The sequence below is a fragment of the Podarcis cretensis genome, assembly GCF_951804945.1.
Source record: "Podarcis cretensis genome assembly, chromosome: 13".
In the NCBI taxonomy this organism is placed as follows: Eukaryota; Metazoa; Chordata; class Lepidosauria; order Squamata; family Lacertidae; genus Podarcis; species Podarcis cretensis.
In genome coordinates, this window is record NC_137182.1 from 35,746,623 (window position 1) to 35,767,425 (window position 20,803).

General features: G+C 49.4%; 1 long non-coding RNA gene across 1 annotated transcript in view; it reads left to right on the forward strand.

Moving 5' to 3' along the window:
• The first annotated feature begins 5,433 nt into the window (after nt 1–5,433).
• Nucleotides 5,434–20,803, forward strand: part of LOC307201485 — a 28,818-nt gene continuing 13,448 nt past the window's right edge. The window contains exon 1 of the long non-coding RNA XR_013832729.1: nt 5,434–5,532. This is a non-coding gene — a long non-coding RNA (uncharacterized lncRNA). The remainder of the gene's footprint in view (nt 5,533–20,803) is intronic.

Here is a 20,803-nt window from a genome sequence, read left to right on the forward strand (position 1 = left end):
TGAAAATGAGGGACTGTGAGTATGAAGGGCCATAAGAGGGAGGAAAGGGGAAACTCCAAAAATCTCTTCCCCAAACCTCTTGAGTTCCTGCCATCTTCAGGGTGCTGCAAAGCCCAGTCAGAAAGCCCACAATTCCCATCATGATTCTAGTATAGTGTCTTCCAAACGTGGGTCTCCAGCTGTTTTTGGACTACAGTTCCCATCATCCCTGACCACTGGTCCTGCTTGCTAGGGATGATGGGAGTTGTGGTTCATCCTCAGCAGGAGACCCAAGTTTGGGAAACACTGTTCTAGTCCACATACTGTCCACTCTACATGATAGGCAAGGCTTGGGACAATATGAGACTTTTAAAAATTCTTGTATGGCCTCCTTGCTTCTCTCTTCTTCCAACCAACATCCAGCTACTCAGTGATTGTTCCGCTCTTCCCTCATTTATGCAGTTTATGCAAGCCCCTCCACACCCAAATACATGCAAATTTTGATTCCCACAAGCCATACTCAGCCCAGGCTTCATTTTCTCTTAATGCAGAATTTTTGAGTCCTCCCCCTTTTAAAAACAAAATATATGTGTCCTAAGGAGACTCGGGGAGAGCAGTGAGAGCTAAAAGCAGGTTTATTGGGGGCGGGGGAGGGACGTGGTCGAGGCTGCCACATCCAGGCGGCACTTCTGCGGAGGGCGCCAGCTGCTTCTTTGGCCTAGCTTCTCTGGTACTTGGAGATCAACATGACGGGCGGCTGTCGATGGAGACGATGATGCTGTTATCTAGGAGCCTGGACGTTGACGTCCATTACCACCTGGATGTCTGGGCTCGGCAGCTGTGGGAGAAGCGAAGGCAGGAGCGTTAGACGGAGAGGACGGAGTGGCGCAAAGGGGCGAAAGAGGAACCCACGTGACAGGGAGGGAGAGAGACTCACCCTGAGCAGGTTGTTGACGATCACGGTGGTCAGGTAGGCGAGGTCGCGGATGATGATCTTCGCGTTGATGACGATTCTACGGGAGGAGGAAGAGGAGAAGAAGGTCAGCTTGTGGGAAACGAGAGTAAAGAGGAGAAGGGTTGGGCCATGGCCTCGTCATCGGGAGAGGGTCCCTGCCCGACGGGGCGGGCTTACCTTTCCCCCGCGCTGATGTTCTCCGAAAGGGACGGGATCTCGGCCCAAACGGGCTGCACGTGGCTCTGGTTGACTCCGCTCAGCACCATCCTTGCACTTCAACCTCTTTGGTGCCATCGGAGACCAAGGAGCCCTTTTTATTGCGTGCATTGCTGCATTCATGCAAGACTTTCCCATAAATAGGTTTATGGGAATAAACAGAGGAGAAGACTCCAAACAATAACTTGCAACATCAAAGGAAAGAATAACACTTACCCAATCTATAGCCTAGTGTAACTGGTAACGTTAAATATGTGGGAGACCCAGACAGGATTATTAGGAATTTATTTATAGGGTACTATAATCTTCCTTATTTCAGGATTGGTAGGAAATGGTCCAGTTTGGAACTGGGCCCCAGTTCAGGAGCCTTGAAATGTATTTCTGAACATCCAGCTTGGTTCTCCCATATATTTAACTTCACCAATTACAGTGGGCTGAATTACAGATTGGGTAAGTGTTACGTTCTTTCTTTTGACCTTGCAAGTTGTTCTGAGTCTGTTCCTATGTTTATTCCATAAACTTATTATGTCTTGCATGAACACTTCAGTCGTGCATATTTTTCAGTAGGCTGAACTAGATTCTCGGCCCCACCTGCAATATGTTACATTTGGGGAGTTTGGCAATGTGGGTATGAATCGGATGCTCTTCATTGTTCAATATTTGGTGCTGGGTCCAGCAAGCGGTGGGACAAGATTCTTTGGGTGGATCTGTAGGAAAAGAAACAGCAGCCCAGCACCAACAGGAAGCTTCCAAAGAGAAATTGCTCAGCTTTCCATGGGGCAGCTCTTAGGATATTTGAAGATGCCTATAATTTATGGGACGCAGGTGGCGCTGTGGGTTAAACCACAGAGCCTAGGACTTGTCTATCAGAAGGTCGGCAGTTCGAATCCCTGTGACGGGGTGTGGTCTCATTGTTCAGTCCCTGCTCCTGCCAACCTAGCAGTTCGAAAGCACAAAGTGCAAGTAGATCAATAGGTACCGCTCCGGTGGGAAGGTAAACGGTGTTTCCATGCACTGCTCTGGTTCGCCAGAAGCAGCTTAGATTGGCTCCTTCGGCCAATAAGGCGAGGTGAGCGCAGCAACCTCAGAGTCAGTCACGACTGGACCTACTGGTCAGGGAACCCTTTACCCTTTACCTTTATAATTTGCTCAGCTTTCCATGGGACAGCTCTTAGGATATTTGAAGATGCCTATAATTTATGGGACGCAGGTGGCGCTGTGGGTTAAACCATAGAGCCTAGGACTTGCCTATCAGAAGGTCAGCGGTTTGAATCCCCATGACGGGGTGAGCTCCCATTGCTCGGTCCCTGCTCCTGCCAACCTAGCAGTTCGAAAGCACAAAGTGCAAGTAGATCAATAGGTACCGCTCCGGTGGGAAGGTAAACGGTGTTTCCGTGCACTGCTCTGGTTCGCCAGAAGCGACTTAGTTGTTGTTGTTGTTGTTGTTTAGTCGTTTAGTTGTGTCGGACTCTTCGTGACCCCAAGGACCAGAGCACACCAGGCACTCCTGTCTTCCACTGCCTCCTGCAGTTTGGTGAAACTCATGCTGGTAGCTTCAAGAACACTATCCAACCGTCTCGTCCTCTGCCGTCCCCTTCTCCTTGTGCCCTCCATCTTTCCCAAGTTAAACTTCCCCAAATCCTTCAACAGTTCCTCATCAGGCTTGGTTTACACGGGACACTTGTTACATTGAATTGCACTTGTCATGTTACTGCCCATTCACTCATTTCAAAGGGGTTCTTTTGGAGACCCCTTTTCCCCTTCACCCCCCCAACAATGTACTAACATACTCAACTTTGGCCACCTCACTGCTCTTTCCTGACACTGGATTGTTGATGAACAAGTTAAAAAGAAAGAAACCTCCTCTTTTCCTTTCCCAATCCTTGTGACTCCCAGTTCCCCTCACCCCTCACCATTGGCCATGCTGCCTGAGGCTGATGGGAGTTTGATGGGACAGCTCTTAGGATATTTGAAGATGCCTATAATTTATGGGACGCAGGTGGTGCTGTGGGTTAAACCACAGAGCCTAGGACTTGCCTATCAGAAGGTCGGCGGTTCGAATCCCTGCGACGGGGTGAGGTCCCATTGTTCAGTCCCTGCTCCTGCCAACCTAGCAGTTTGAAAGCACAAAGTGCAAGTAGATCAATAGGTACCGCTCCGGTGGGAAGGTAAACGGTGTTTCCGTGCGCTGCTCTGGTTCGCCAGAAGCGACTTAGTCTTGCTGTCCACATGACCCGGAATCTGTACGCCAGCTCCTTCGGCCAATAAAGCGAGATGAGGGCCGCAACCTCAGAGTCGGTCACGACTGGACCTATTGGTCAGGGACCCCTTTACCCTTTACCTTTATAATTTATAAGAGGGACGCGGTTTGGCGCTGTGGGTTAAACCACAGAGCCTAGGACTTGCTGATCAGAAGGTCGGCGGTTCAAATCCCCGCAACGGAGTGAACTCCCATTGCTTTGCCCCAGCTCCTGCCAACCTAGCAGTTCAAAAGCATGTCAAAGTGCAAGTAGATAAATTTGTACCACTCTGGCGGGAAGGTACAGCCAGAAGCTGTACGTTGGCTCCCTCGGCCAATAAAGCGAGATGAGCCCCGCAACCCCAGAGTCGGTCACGGGTCAGGGGTCCCTTTATAATTTATAAGCTAAACTTTCCCAATCCCTCAACTGCTCCTTATTAGGCTTGGTTTAAACAGGACACTTGTTACATTGAATTGCACTTGCCATGTTACTGCCCATTCAGTCATTTCGGAGGGGTCCTTTGGGAGACCCCTTTTTCCTTTCACCCCCCCCCCAACAATGTGCTAACATACTCAACTTTGGCCACCTCACTGCTCTTTCCTGACGCTGGACTGTTGAGGAACAAGTTAAAAAGGAAGAAACCTCTTTTCCCTCCCTGATCCTTGTGACTCCCAGTTCCCCTCACCCCTCACCATTGGCCATGCTGCCTGAGGCTGATGGGAGTTGGAGTCCAAGGAAGTCAGGGGGTTCCACAGGTTCTCCATCCCTGCCCTTCAGCACCCCAGACACACAGGCCGCTTCGCTGTTTGAATAGCTTTTACGTTCCTCCGAAGCCTTAGCCCGCTACGGTTTCCACTCATTTGGCACTGCAGACAAGATGCACTCATTTCTTTGTGTGGTGATTTAATTTCTAGAGCCCAGATGAGGGAGGGTGAATTCTGAAGAACAGCCATGCTAGTAACTCTGCACAAAGAGAATTTCAGTTTGACATCCCTGAAATGTGAAAAGTGAGAGACAAACTTGAGGCAGTGATTTATTTGTGTCTTGAGACAAACAGATGCCAACGATAACAGCAACATTAATGGGGACCAGGAAATAGGAACAGTCCCTAATAAAGAGGGACAGTAAGAGTGCTTGCATTTTGCTTCCATGATACCAGAGGCAGGTTGCCAGCCTGCCTCTGTAGGTGGCAGACAACGTTCTGGCAAAGTGTGACAATGCCCTTCTCTTTTTCTTGTCCCAGCAGGTGCCCTGATAGTAAATGGGAGCTGAGAGGCCTCTGCTTGCTGTTCACCCTCTGGGGTTACAGAAGGGGTTAAAGAGCCCTTTGCTGGTGAGGATGAGCTGGTGGGATGAGGCTAATTCTCCTAGCCTTTCAATTCTTTCTTAGTATCGCCCTGTTGAAAATGAGGGACTGTGAATATGAAGGGCCACGAGAGGGGAGAAAGGGGAAACTCCCAAAACCTCTTGAGTTCCTGCCATCTTCAGGGTGCTGCAAAGCCCACTCAGAAAGCCCACAATTCCCATTCATGATTCTAGTATAGTGTCTTCCAAACGTGGGTCTCCAGCTGTTTTTGGACTACCTTTCCCATCATCCCTGACCACTGGTCCTGCTTGCTAGGGATGATGGGAGTTGTGGTTCATCCGCAGAAGGAGACACAAATTTGGGAAACACTGTTCTACTCCACCTGCTGTCCACTCTACATGTTAGGCAAGGCTTGGAACAGTATAATACTTTTTATTTACTCTTGTGTGCCCTCCTTGCTTCTGTCTTCTTCCAGCCAACATCCAGCTAGTCAGTGATTGCTCCGCTCTTCCCTCATTTATGCAATTTATGCAAACCTCTCCACACCCAAATATATGCAGATACGTTTTGATTTGCACAAACCATATTGGACCCAGTCTTCATTTTCTCTTCATGCAGAATTTTTGAGTCCTCCCCTTTTAAAAAACAAAATTTATGCAGCTCACAGCAAGCTGCTGTTATCTCAGAAGCCAGCTTTTACCAGAGAGCAGTTGCCTCATGGACCTGCTAGACTGTCCAGTCTCTCAGGGCGGCTGTGAAGATGTGAGATCTTATTTGAAGATTTTAACAGTGGGTAGCAGGCTCACCAAGTCCTAGACTAGTCAGGTAATGAAGAGGTGGGGGTGTTCTGCTGGTATAAACATCATCAGAGTTGTACCGATGGATCAGAAGGGAGGACTCGAGAACACATAGGGAGGTGGTCAGCTACTTGGATCTACAAACATCCAGGACATGGTCGAGGCTGCCACATCCAGCCGGCACTTCTGCGGAGGGCGCCGGCTGCTTCTCTAGCCTAGCGACACTTGAAGATCAGTACGATGGGGCGGCTGTCGATGGAGACGCCTTATTCCTTAGGGATAAGGTTGCGTCTGGGGGACCCTAGGGCTTGCCGATTGAAAGGTCGGCGGTTCGAATCCCCGCGGTGGGGTGCGCTCCCGCTGCTCGGTCCCAGCGCCGGCCAACAGTTCGAAAGCACAGCAGTTCGAAAGCACAAAGTGCAAGTAGATAAATAGGGACCACTTACTGGTGGGAAGGTAAACGGCGTTTCCGTGTGCTACGCTGGCTTGCCAGATGCAGCTTGTCACGCTGGCCACGTGACCCGGAAGTGTCTTCGGACAGTGCTGGCTCCCGGCCTATAGAGTGAGATGAGCACACAACCCTAGAGTCTGTCAAGACTGGCCCGTACGGGCAGGGGTACCTTTAAGGTTGCGTCTAGCTATTTGATTATGATTCTACGATTTGAGCAGGAGTGAGGAGCTAGCAGCCTGCAGGCCAGATCTGTCCCACCCCCACAAGCCTTTCCTACTAGAAACTGAATATTGGGGCTGGCCCAGTTGGACAGTTTCCTTTTAAGAACAAAGTTGGATTTTATTGTGATTTGTATGGATTAATTTGAAGAAATTAAACATCTCACATTTTTGTTTCTCTCACTGAGTCCCCCCCCCCTTTTTACAAATTTCATGACACACTCCCTTAAATACATGCCTTTTAAAAACTCAGCAGTGAGGATAGATGGGTGAATATTTTATTGGAAGAATGCCTTTAAAAAGAAATATTGTTCCTATTTTAATAGTGCTTTTTTGTTACTGGATGAGAGACTATTCCTTGGTAAGAGTTACCCCTTTCACTCACTCTTGTTTGCAGGGTTGTGCAAATTAAAATTCAGCAATAACTGAACAAAACCTGAAAGCTTTGCTGGTCAAGGAGCTGGAAAGGTCATCCACAAGATTTGAAATATCTTCTAAAGAAGCCCTGGGCATTGAGGCTACTCTACTGTTATATTGGAGTTTACATTCAACTAGTATAAAATTTGTATACCAGTGTACACAGATAGTTGTAACAGTCAACAAGTTTACAGTTTGTGTACCCACGTACACAACAGTTGAGCTTTACAAAGTGAGGTGTTGAAAATGGGGTTTGCCTATGAGCCCACCCACATTCACCCCAAAATATCTGACTATGATTTTTTTGAAAAGGAGGTGATTCTTCAGCGGGGTGCTTGGCAGACACGGCCACCACCTCATTGTCTGGAAATTTCTGTAGCCTGTCCCAAACCCTCACCACCTTTCTGCAGCCCTGGGGTATCAACAGCCTTGAGAGAGGGCTGAAAAGTCCCAGCCAACTAGTATTATTTATCAAATTTTTATGCAACCCTTCATCTGAAGGCCAGAGCACAGTTCGCAACAGCAGCCTGTCTTACGAAGAGTGGCATTGTGAAGGGCTTTTCACAAGATAACTCCCCTTCATCACCATCAGGTATGATGGGGTGGGGGTACGAGACACTTTGGGTAGTCGGGGGGCATGGCGTTGGGACACCTGGATCACTGACAGCAGCAGCTGCCAGACCCTCCAATTGTCTAGGGACAACCCCAAATTTACAGAAGCCGTCAGTTTCTGATTTGATACTGGAATGTCCCTTTTTTTCTTAGGACTTTTGGGCCCCATCCCTGTTCTGAAACTTCTGTCCGTCCACTTCATTCATAGGCCCTCAATTCCAGTACAGTGGTACCTCGGGTTACATACGCTTCAGGTTACAGACTCTGCTAACTCAGAAATATTACCTCGGGTTAAGAACTTTGCTTCAGGATGAGAACTTTGCTTCAGGACGAGAACACAAATCGTGCTCCGGCGGCATGGCGGCAGCAGGAGGCCCCATTAGCTAAAGTGGTGCTTCAGGTTAAGAACAGACATGCAGAACGAATAAAGTTCCTAACCCGAGGTCCCACTGTATTACAACCTGTCATTTATAGCACAATCTGCTTATTGCCTCAGTCCCAAGATGCTTGTTCTTCAGGCAGGAACTCTCAAAGTAGCAGCAGACATAAATGCTGTGAGGAGACCCCTCACAGAGCTACAATTCCCACAGTTCCTTGGGAAGTGGGATTGATTGTTAGCGCTCTTGGTATTGTAGCTCTGGGAGGGGGATAGGGGGGTCCCAACAACTCTCAAGGCCCAACTGCCGTTCCCAGGATTACTTGGGGGAAGCCATGGCTGTTCCACGCCTGTTTCAAATGTCTGCAGCCGGACTGGCGAAGTTGGTGGTGCGTGGTTTTAATGCTGAGCCTCTGAGTCTGAGGGGCAAGTCTACCGAGCATTGAAGCCAAGGAGAAGGCTTCTCTCCTCTCCTGAAGGGCCTCCAGCCTGTGCCTGGGCATTGCCAGCTCAAAGGAAGCCCTTCTTCAGAGGCAAAATGGTGTTTCCTGCCATCTTGGGCCCCTCCAGGCCTGCAGGCTCCCCTGCTATAGAGAGATTCTACCTTGGAAGGGACATTCCCGGGAGGTGGTGGACTCTCCTTCCTTGGAAGGTTTTAAGCAGAAGATGGATGGCCGCCTGCCAGGGACGAGTTGGTTCAGATTCCTGCATTGAAGGGGAATGGACTAGATGGCTCTGAGTGTCCCTCCCAACTCTACAATTCTGTGATTTCCCGGCACCCCAGTTCAGCCTAAGGAGACTCGGCGAGAGCAGTGAGAGCTAAAAGCAGGTTTATTGGGGGCGGGAGGGGGGGGAGGTCGAGGCTGCCACGTCCAGGGGGCACTTCTGCGGAGGGCGCCGGCTGCTTCTCTGGCCTAGCGGAATGAGAGCACCGCCTTGACGATGAGCGCAGCCTGGCTGAAGATGCTCTCTTCCTACTGGGTGTCTTGCTTCGGCAGCTGCGGAAGAGGCGAAGGCGGGGAGCGTTAGACGGAGAGGACGGAGCTGCGCGAAGGGGCGAAGGAGGGACCCACGTGACGGGGAGGGAGAGAGACTCACCCCGGAGTTGAAGGGGTCCGCGAGCAGGTTCTGGGGGGGCAGGGCGCTCGGGTCGAAGGGGCCGCGGAATGTGTTCAGGTAGATGCTCATGATTATCCTGTTCATCTGCTCGCCCAAGGAGAGGGCTCTACGGGAGGAGGGGGAGAAGAAGAAGGTCAGCTTGCGGGAAACGAGAGAAAAGAGAAGGGCCAGGCTATGGCCTCGGTCCCTGTCCGACGGGGCGGGCTTACCTTTCCCCCGCGCTGATGTTCTCACGAAGGGACGGGATCTCGGCCCAAACGGGCTGCACGTGGCTCTGGTTGACTCCGCTCTGCGTCATCCTTGCACTTCAACCTCTTCGGTGCCGTCGGAGACCGAGGAGCCCTTTTTATGCCGTGCATCGCTGCATTCATGCCCGACTTTCCCATAAATAGGTTTATGGGAATAAACAGGGGAGAAGAAGACTCCAAACAATCACTTGGAACATCAAAAGAAAGAATAACACTTGCCCAATCTATAGCCTAGTGTAACTGGTAAGGTTAAATATGTGGGAGACCCAGACAGGATTATTAGGAATATATTTACAGGGTACTGAACTGGGAGCGAGTTCCAAACTGGACCATTTCCCCTGGAATCCTAATTGAATCACCCACACATAAGCATATCAACAACGTAAATATTCTTCCTTATTTCAGGATTGGTAGGAAATGGTCCAGTTTGGAACTGGGCCCCAGTTCGGGAGCCTTGACTTTAACAGGAGCCCATAAATTTAACATCACCAATTAGACTGGGCTGAACTAAAGATTGGGTAAGTGTTACGTTCTTTCTTTTGACCTTGCAAGTTGTTCTGAGTCTGTTCCTATGTTTATTCCCATAAACTTATTATGCCTTGCATGAACACTTCAGTCGTGCATATTTTTCAGTAGGCTGAACTAGATTCTCAGCCCCACCCGCAATATGTTACATTTGGGGAGTTTGGCAATCTGGGTATAAGTCCGATGCTCTTCCTTGTTCAATATTTGGTGCTGGTTCCAGCAAGCGGTGGGACAAGATTCTTTGGGTAGATCTCTAGGAAAAGAAACAGCAGCCCAGCACCAACAGGAAGCTTCTAAAGAGAAATTGCTCAATTTTCCATGTGACAGCTCTTAGGATATTTGAAGATGCCTATAATTTATAAGAGGAACATGGGTGGCACTGTGGGTTAAACCACAGAGCCTAGGACTTGCCTATCAGAAGGTCAGCGGTTCGAATCCCCACAATGGGGTGAGCTCCCGTTGCTCGGTCCCAGCTCCTGCCAACCTAGCAGTTCAAAAGCATGTCAAAGTGCAAGTAGATAAATAGGTACCGCTCTGGCAGGAAGGTAGAGCTGGAAGCTGTACTCCGGCTCCCTCGGCCAATAAAGCGAGATGAGCGCCGCAACCCCAGAGTCGGTCATGACTGGACCTAATGGTCAGGGGTCCCTTTAGCTTTACCTTTATCATTTATAAGCTAAACTTCCCCAAATCCCTTAACCGTTCCTCATCAGGCTTGGTTTACGCGGTACACTTGTTACATTGAATTGCACTTCCTATTTTACTGCCCTTCACTCATTTCAGAGGGGACCTTTTGGAGACCCCTTCTTCCTTTACCCCCTCCCCCCCCGACAATGTACTATCATACTCATCTTTGGCCACCTCACTGCTCTTTCCTGACACTGGACTGTTGATGAACAAGTTAAAAAGGAAGAAACCCCCTCTTTTCCCTCCCTGATCCTTGTGACTCCTGTTCCCCTCACCCCTCACCACTGGCCATGCTGCCTGAGGCTGATGGGAGTTGGAGTCCAAGGAAGTCAGGGGGGTTCCACAGGTTCTCCATCCCTGCCCTACAGCACCCCAGACACACAGGCTGCTTCGCTGTTTGAATAGTTTTACATTCCTCCGAAGGCTTAGCCCGCTTCCCTGAGGTTTCCATTCATTTGGCACTGCAGACAAGATGCACCCATTTATTTCTGTGGTGATTTAATTTCTAGAGCCCAGATGAGGGAGGGTGAATCCTGAAGAACAGCCATGCTAGTAACTCTGCACAAAGAGCATTTCAGATTGACTTCCATGAAATGCAAAAAGCGAGATGTGAAGTGGGGACAGTGATATATTTGTGTCTTGAGATGAACAGATGCCAACAATAACAGCAACATTTATGGGGACCAGGAAATAGGAACAGCCCCTAATAAAGAGGGACAGTAAGAGTGCTTGCATTTTGCTTTCACGATGCCAGAGGCAGGTTGCCAGCCTGGCTCTATAGGCGGCAGACAGCATGCTGGCAAAGCGGGGCAATGCCCTTCTCTTTTTCTTATCCCAGCAGGTGCCCTGATGGTAAACGGGAGCTGAGAGGCCTCTGCTTGCTATTTACACTCTGGAGGTACAGAAGGGGTTAAAGAGCCCTTTGCTGGTGAGGATGAGCCAGTGGAATGAGGCTAATTTTGCTAGCCTTTCAATTTTTTCTTAGTATCGCCCTGTTGAAAATGAGGGACTGTGAGTAGGAAGGGCCACAAGAGGGGAGAAAGGGGAAACTCCCCAAACCTGTTGAGTTACTGCCATCCTCAGAGTGCTGCAAAGCCCACTCAGAAAGCCCACAATTCCCATTCATGATTCTAATATAAAAGGTAAAGGTACCCCTGCCCGTACGGGCCAGTCGTGACCGACTCTAGGGTTGTGCGCTCATCTCACTCAAGAGGCCGGGAGCTGGCGTCATCCGAAGACACTTCCGGGTCATGTGGCCAGCGTGAAGAAGCTGCACTGTTGAGCCAGCACCAGTGCCGCACACGGAAACGCCATTTACCTTCCCGCTATAAAGCAGTACCTACTTATCTACTTGCACTTAGGGGTGCTTTCGAACTGCTAGGTGGGCAGGAGCTGGGATCGAACGATGGGAGCTCACCCCGCCGCGGGCATTCGAACCACCGACCTTACGATCAGCAAGTCCTAGGCACTGAGGTTTTACCCACAGCGCCACCCGCGTCCCCTGTGCCACCCGCGTATTCTAGTATAGTGTCTTCCAAACGTGGGTCTCCAGCTGTTTTTGGACTACCGTTCCCATCATCCCTGACCACTGGTCCTGCTTGCTAGGGATGATGGGAGTTGTGGTTCATCCGCAGAAGGAGACACAAATTTGGGAAACACTGTTCTAGTCCACCTGCTGTCCGCTCTACATGATAGGCAAGGCTTGGAACAGTATAATACTTTTTATTTACTCTTGTGTGCCCTCCTTGCTTCTCTCTTCTTCCAGCCAACATCCAGCTAGTCAGTGTGTGCTCCGCTCTTCCCTCATTTATGCAATTTATGTAAACTCCTCCACACCCAAATATATGCAAATACGTTTTGATTTGCACAAACCATACTGGACCCAGTCTTCATTTTTTCTTCATGCAGAATTTTTGAGTCCTACCCTTCCCCCCTTTAAAAAACAAAATTTATGCAGCTCACAGAAAGCTGCTGTTATTTCAGAAGCCAGCTTTTACCAGAGAGCAGCTGCCTCATGGACATGCTAGACTGTGCAGTCTCTCAGGGCGGCTGTGAAGCTGAGAGACCTTATCTGAAGATTTTAACAGTGGGTAGCAGGCTCACCAAGTCCTAGACTACTCAGGTAGTGAAGAGAGGAGTGTTCTGCTGGTATAAACATCATCAGAGTTTTACCGATGGGTCAGAGGGGAGGACTCTAGAACACATAGGGCGGCGGTCAGCTACTGGAATCTCCAAACATCCAGGACGTGTTTGAGGCTACCACATCCAGGCAACCCTTCTGCGGAGGGCGCCGGCTGCTTCTGTAGCTTAGTGGCACTTGAAGGTCAGTACGACGGGGCGGCTGTCGATGGAGACGCCTTATTCCTTAGGGATAAGGTTGCGTCTAGCTATTTGATTATGATTCTATTATTCTATGATTTGAGCAGGAGTGAAGAGATAGCACCCTGCAGGCCAGATCTGTCCCACCCCCACAAGCCTTTCCTACTAGAAACTCAATATTGGGGCTGGCCCAGTTGGACAAATTCCTTTTTTTAAAAAAAGTTTGATTTTATTTTTATTTGTATGGATTAATTTGAAGAAATTAGACATCTCACATTTTTGTTTCTCTCACTGTGTTTTTCTCTCTCTTTTTACAAGTTTCATGACACGCTCCCTTAAAGGCATGCCTTTTAAAAACTCAACAGCAAAGATAGATTTAAAAAGGAATGTCGTTCCTATTTTAATAGTGCTTTTTTGTTACTGGATGAGAGACTATTCCTTGGTAAGAGTTACCCCTTTCACTCTTGTTAGCAGGGTTGTGCAAATTAAAATTCAGCAATAACTGAACAAAACCTGAAAGTTTTGCTGGTCAAGGAGCTGGAAAGAAGGTCATGCTCAAGATTTGAAATATCTTCTAAAGAAGCCCTGGGCATTGAGGCCACTCTACTGTTATATTGGGGTTTGCCTATGAGCCCACCCACGTTCACCTCAAAATATCTGACTATGACTTGATTGGAAAAGGAGGTGATTCTTCAGCGGGGTGCTTGGCAGCCACAACCACCATCTCATTGTCTAGAAATTTCTGTAGCCTGTCCCAAACCCTCACCACCTTTTTGCAGCCCCGGGGCATCAACAGCCCCGAGAGAAGCTTGAAATGCCCAGCCAACTAGTATTATTTATCAATTTTTTTTATGCTACCCTTCATCTGAAGGCCAGAGCACAGTTCGCAACAACTGCCTGTCTTACGAAGAATGGCATTGTGGAGGGCTTTTCACAAGATAACTCCCCTTCATCACCATCAGGTATGATGGGGTGGGGGAACGAGACACTTTGGATAGTCAGGGGGCATGGCGTTAGGACCATCACTGACAGCAGCAGCTGCCAGACCCTCCAGTTGTCTAGGGACAACCCCAGATTTACAGAAGCCATCCCGGTTTCCGATTCGATTCTAGAATGTCCCTTTTTTCCTAGGACTTTCGGGCCCCATCCCTGTTCTGAAACTTCTGTCCGTCCACTTCATTCATAGGCCCTCAGTTCCAGTACAGTGGTACCTCGGGTTACATACGCTTCAGGTTACATATGGTTACAAACTCCGCTAACCCAGAAATATTACCTCGGGTTAAGAACTTTGCTTCAGGATGAGAACACAAATTGTGCAGCGGCAGCAGGAGGCCCCATTAGTTAAAGTGGTGCTTCAGGTTAAGAACAGTTTCAGGTTAAGAACAGACCTCCAGAAGAAATTAAATTCTTAACCCGAGGTCCCACTGTATTACAACCTGTCATTTATAGCACAATCTGCTTATTGCCTCAGTCCCAAGATGCTTGTTCTTCAGGCAGGAACTCTCAAAGCAGCAGCAGACATAAATGCTGTGAGGAGACCCCTCACAGAGCTACAATTCCCACAGTTCCTTGGGAAGTGGGGTTGATTGTTAGCGCTCTTGGTATTGTAGCTCTGGGAGGGGGATAGGGGGGTCCCAACAACTCTCAAGGCCCAACTGCCGTTCCCAGGATTACTTGGGGGAAGCCATGGCTGGTCCAAGTGGTATAATAGTGTTTCAAATGTCTGCAGCCGGACTGGCGAAGTTGGTGGTGCGTGGTTTTAATGCTGAGCCTCTGAGTCTGAGGGGCAAGTCTACCGAGCATTGAAGCCTAGGAGAAGGCTTCTCTCCTCTCCTGAAGGGCCTCCAGCCTGTGCCTGGGCATTGCCAGCTCAAAGGAAGCCCTTCTTCAGAGGCAAAATGGTGTTTCCTGCCATCTTGGGCCCCTCCAGGCCTGCAGGCTCCCCTGCTATAGAGAGATTCTACCTTGGAAGGGACATTCCCGGGAGGTGGTGGACTCTCCTTCCTTGGAAGGTTTTAAGCCGAGGACGGATGGCCGCCTGCCAGGGACGAGTTGGTTCAGATTCCTGCATTGAAGGGGGATGGACTAGATGGCTCTGAGTGTCCCTCCCAACCCTACAATTCTGTGATTTCCCGGCACCCCAGTTCAGCCTAAGGAGAGTCGGGGAGAGCAGTGAGCGCTAAAAGCAGGTTTATTGGGGGCTGGGGGGGGGGGAGGTCGAGGCTGCCACGTCCAGGGGGCACTTCTGCGGAGGGTGCGGCTGCTTCTCTAGCCTAGTGGAATGAGAGCAGCGCGTCGATGAGGAGTGCAGCCGAGCTGAAGATGTCTATTTCCTCCTGGGTGTCTTGCTTCGGCAGCTGCAGGAGGGGCGAAGGCGGGGAGCGTTAGACGGAGAGGACGGAGCTGCGCGAAGGGGCGAAGGAGGGACCCACGTGACGGGGAGGGAGAGAGACTCACCCCGGGGTTGAAGGGGTCCGCGAGCAGGTTCTGGGGGGGCAGGGCGCTCGGGTGGAAGGGGCCGCGGAATGTGTTCAGGTTGATGCTCATGATTATCCTGTTCATCTGCTCGCCCAAGGAGAGGGCTCTACGGGAGGAGGGGGAGAAGAAGAAGGTCAGCTTGCGGGAAACGAGAGAAAAGAGAAGGGCCAGGCTATGGCCTCGGTCCCTGTCCGACGGGGCGGGCTTACCTTTCCCCCTCGCTGAAGTTCTCACGAAGGGACGGGATCTCGGCCCAAACGGGCTGCACGTGGCTCTGGTTGACTCCGCTCAGCGCCATCCTTGCACTTCAACCTCTTCGGTGCCGTCGGAGACCGAGGAGCCCTTTTTATGCCGTGCATCGCTGCATTCATGCAACACTTTCCCATAAACAGGTTTATGGGAATAAACAGAGAAGAAGAAGACTCCAAACAATAACTTGGAACATCAAAAGAAAGAATAACACTTGCCCAATCTGTAGCCTAGTGTAACTGGTATGGTTAAAAATGTGGGAGACCCAGACAGGATTATTAGGAATATATTTACAGGGTACTGAACTGGGAGCGAGTTCCAAACTGGACCATTTCCCCTGGAATCCTAATTGAATCACCCACACATAAGCATATCAACAACGTAAATATTCTTCCTTATTTCAGGATTGGTAGGAAATGGTCCAGTTTGGAACTGGGCCCCAGTTCGGGAGCCTTGACTTTAACAGGAGCCCATAAATTTAACATCACCAATTAGACTGGGCTGAACTAAAGATTGGGTAAGTGTTACGTTCTTTCTTTTGACCTTGCAAGTTGTTCTGAGTCTGTTCCTATGTTTATTCCCATAAACTTATTATGCCTTGCATGAACACTTCAGTCGTGCATATTTTTCAGTAGGCTGAACTAGATTCTCAGCCCCACCCGCAATATGTTACATTTGGGGAGTTTGGCAATCTGGGTATAAGTCCGATGCTCTTCCTTGTTCAATATTTGGTGCTGGGTCCAGCAAGCGGTGGGACAAGATTCTTTGGGTAGATCTCTAGGAAAAGAAACAGCAGCCCAGCACCAACAGGAAGCTTCTAAAGAGAAATTGCTCAATTTTCCATGTGACAGCTCTTAGGATATTTGAAGATGCCTATAATTTATAAGAGGAACATGGGTGGCACTGTGGGTTAAACCACAGAGCCTAGGACTTGCCTATCAGAAGGTCAGCGGTTCGAATCCCCACAATGGGGTGAGCTCCCGTTGCTCGGTCCCAGCTCCTGCCAACCTAGCAGTTCAAAAGCATGTCAAAGTGCAAGTAGATAAATAGGTACTGCTCTGGCAGGAAGGTAGAGCTGGAAGCTGTACTCCGGCTCCCTCGGCCAATAAAGCGAGATGAGCGCCGCAACCCCAGAGTCGGTCATGACTGGACCTAATGGTCAGGGGTCCCTTTAGCTTTACCTTTATCATTTATAAGCTAAACTTCCCCAAATCCCTTAACCGTTCCTCATCAGGCTTGGTTTACGCGGTACACTTGTTACATTGAATTGCACTTCCTATTTTACTGCCCTTTACTCATTTCAGAGGGGACCTTTTGGAGACCCCTTCTTCCTTTACCCCCTCCCCCCCCCGACAATGTACTATCATACTCATCTTTGGCCACCTCACTGCTCTTTCCTGACACTGGACTGTTGATGAACAAGTTAAAAAGGAAGAAACCCCCTCTTTTCCCTCCCTGATCCTTGTGACTCCAGTTCCCCTCACCCCTCACCACTGGCCATGCTGCCTGAGGCTGATGGGAGTTGGAGTCCAAGGAAGTCAGGGGGGTTCCACAGGTTCTCCATCCCTGCCCTACAGCACCCCAGACACACAGGCCGCTTCACTGTTTGAATAGTTTTACATTCCTCCGAAGGCTTAGCCCGCTTCCCTGAGGTTTCCATTCATTTGGCACTGCAGACAAGATGCACCCATTTATTTCTGTGGTGATTTAATTTCTAGAGCCCAGATAAGGGAGGGTGAATCCTGAAGAACAGCCATGCTAGTAACTCTGCACAAAGAGCATTTCAGATTGACTTCCATGAAATGCAAAAAGCGAGATGTGAAGTGGGGACAGTGATATATTTGTGTCTTGAGATGAACAGATGCCAACAATAACAGCAACATTTATGGGGACCAGGAAATAGGAACAGCCCCTAATAAAGAGGGACAGTAAGAGTGCTTGCATTTTGCTTTCACGATGCCAGAGGCAGGTTGCCAGCCTGCCTCTATAGGCAGCAGACAGCATGCTGGCAAAGCGTGGCAATGCCCTTCTCTTTTTCTTATCCCAGCAGGTGCCCTGATGGTAAACGGGAGCTGAGAGGCCTCTGCTTGCTATTCACACTCTGGAGGTACAGAAGGGGTTAAAGAGCCCTTTGCTGGTGAGGATGAGCCAGTGGAATGAGGCTAATTTTGCTAGCCTTTCAATTTTTTCTTAGTATCGCCCTGTTGAAAATGAGGGACTGTGAGTAGGAAGGGCCACAAGAGGGGAGAAAGGGGAAACTCCCCAAACCTGTTGAGTTACTGCCATCCTCAGAGTGCTGCAAAGCCCACTCAGAAAGCCCACAATTCCCATTCATGATTCTAGTATAAAAGGTAAAGGTACCCCTGCCCGTACGGGCCAGTCGTGACCGACTCTAGGGTTGGGCGCTCATCTCACTCAAGAGGCCGGGAGCTGGCGTCATCCGAAGACACTTCCGGGTCATGTGGCCAGCGTGAAGAAGCTGCACTGTTGAGCCAGCACCAGTGCCGCACACGGAAACGCCATTTACCTTCCCGCTATAAAGCAGTACCTAATTATCTACTTGCACGTAGGGGTGCTTTCGAACTGCTAGGTGGGCAGGAGCTGGGACCGAACGATGGGAGCTCACCCCGCCGCGGGCATTCGAACCACCGACCTTACGATCAGCAAGTCCTAGGCACTGAGGTTTTACCCACAGCGCCACCCGCGTCCCCTGTGCCACCCGCGTATTCTAGTATAGTGTCTTCCAAACGTGGGTCTCCAGCTGTTTTTGGACTACCGTTCCCATCATCCCTGACCACTGGTCCTGCTTGCTAGGGATGATGGGAGTTGTGGTTCATCCGCAGAAGGAGACACAAATTTGGGAAACACTGTTCTAGTCCACCTGCTGTCCGCTCTACATGATAGGCAAGGCTTGGAACAGTATAATACTTTTTATTTACTCTTGTGTGCCCTCCTTGCTTCTCTCTTCTTCCAGCCAACATCCAGCTAGTCAGTGTGTGCTCCGCTCTTCCCTCATTTATGCAATTTATGTAAACTCCTCCACACCCAAATATATGCAAATACGTTTTGATTTGCACAAACCATACTGGACCCAGTCTTCATTTTTTCTTCATGCAGAATTTTTGAGTCCTACCCTTCCCCCCTTTAAAAAACAAAATTTATGCAGCTCACAGAAAGCTGCTGTTATTTCAGAAGCCAGCTTTTACCAGAGAGCAGCTGCCTCATGGACATGCTAGACTGTGCAGTCTCTCAGGGCGGCTGTGAAGCTGAGAGACCTTATCTGAAGATTTTAACAGTGGGTAGCAGGCTCACCAAGTCCTAGACTACTCAGGTAGTGAAGAGAGGAGTGTTCTGCTGGTATAAACATCATCAGAGTTTTACCGATGGGTCAGAGGGGAGGACTCTAGAACACATAGGGCGGCGGTCAGCTACTGGAATCTCCAAACATCCAGGACGTGTTTGAGGCTACCACATCCAGGCAACCCTTCTGCGGAGGGCGCCGGCTGCTTCTGTAGCTTAGTGGCACTTGAAGGTCAGTACGACGGGGCGGCTGTCGATGGAGACGCCTTATTCCTTAGGGATAAGGTTGCGTCTAGCTATTTGATTATGATTCTATTATTCTATGATTTGAGCAGGAGTGAAGAGATAGCACCCTGCAGGCCAGATCTGTCCCACCCCCACAAGCCTTTCCTACTAGAAACTCAATATTGGGGCTGGCCCAGTTGGACAAATTCCTTTTTTTAAAAAAAGTTTGATTTTATTTTTATTTGTATGGATTAATTTGAAGAAATTAGACATCTCACATTTTTGTTTCTCTCACTGTGTTTTTCTCTCTCTTTTTACAAGTTTCATGACACGCTCCCTTAAAGGCATGCCTTTTAAAAACTCAACAGCAAAGATAGATTTAAAAAGGAATGTCGTTCCTATTTTAATAGTGCTTTTTTGTTACTGGATGAGAGACTATTCCTTGGTAAGAGTTACCCCTTTCACTCTTGTTAGCAGGGTTGTGCAAATTAAAATTCAGCAATAACTGAACAAAACCTGAAAGTTTTGCTGGTCAAGGAGCTGGAAAGAAGGTCATGCTCAAGATTTGAAATATCTTCTAAAGAAGCCCTGGTCATTGAGGCCACTCTACTGTTATATTGGGGTTTGCCTATGAGCCCACCCACGTTCACCTCAAAATATCTGACTATGACTTGATTGGAAAAGGAGGTGATTCTTCAGCGGGGTGCTTGGCAGCCACGACCACCATCTCATTGTCTAGAAATTTCTGTAGCCTGTCCCAAACCCTCACCACCTTTTTGCAGCCCCGGGGCATCAACAGCCCCGAGAGAAGCTTGAAATGCCCAGCCAACTAGTATTATTTATCAATTTTTTTTATGCTACCCTTCATCTGAAGGCCAGAGCACAGTTCGCAACAACTGCCTGTCTTACGAAGAATGGCATTGTGGAGGGCTTTTCACAAGATAACTCCCCTTCATCACCATCAGGTATGATGGGGTGGGGGAACGAGACACTTTGGATAGTCAGGGGGCATGGCGTTAGGACCATCACTGACAGCAGCAGCTGCCAGACCCTCCAGTTGTCTAGGGACAACCCCAGATTTACAGAAGCCATCCCGGTTTCCGATTCGATTCTAGAATGTCCCTTTTTTCCTAGGACTTTCGGGCCCCATCCCTGTTCTGAAACTTCTGTCCGTCCACTTCATTCATAGGCCCTCAGTTCCAGTACAGTGGTACCTCGGGTTACATACGCTTCAGGTTACATATGGTTACAAACTCCGCTAACCCAGAAATATTACCTCGGGTTAAGAACTTTGCTTCAGGATGAGAACACAAATTGTGCAGCGGCAGCAGGAGGCCCCATTAGTTAAAGTGGTGCTTCAGGTTAAGAACAGTTTCAGGTTAAGAACAGACCTCCAGAAGAAATTAAATTCTTAACCCGAGGTCCCACTGTATTACAACCTGTCATTTATAGCACAATCTGCTTATTGCCTCAGTCCCAAGATGCTTGTTCTTCAGGCAGGAACTCTCAAAGTAGCAGCAGACATAAATGCTGTGAGGAGACCCCTCACAGAGCTACAATTCCCACAGTTCCTTGGGAAGTGGGGTTGATTGTTAGCGCTCTTGGTATTGTAGCTCTGGGAGGGGGATAGGGGGGTCCCAACAACTCTCAAGGCCCAACTGCCGTTCCCAGGATTACTTGGGGGAAGCCATGGCTGGTCCAAGTGGTATAATAGTGTTTCAAATGTCTGCAGCCGGACTGGCGAAGTTGGTGGTGCGTGGTTTTAATGCTGAGCCTCTGAGTCTGAGGGGCAAGTCTACCGAGCATTGAAGCCAAGGAGAATCCTTCTCTCTTCTCCTGAAGGGCCTCCAGCCTGTGCCTGGGCATTGCCAGCTCAAAGGAAGCCCTTCTTCAGAGGCAAAATGGTGTTTCCTGCCATCTTGGGCCCCTCCAGGCCTGCAGGCTCCCCTGCTATAGAGAGATTCTACCTTGGAAGGGACATTCCCGGGAGGTGGTGGACTCTCCTTCCTTGGAAGGTTTTAAGCAGAAGATGGATGGCCGCCTGCCAGGGACGAGTTGGTTCAGATTCCTGCATTGAAGGGGGATGGAC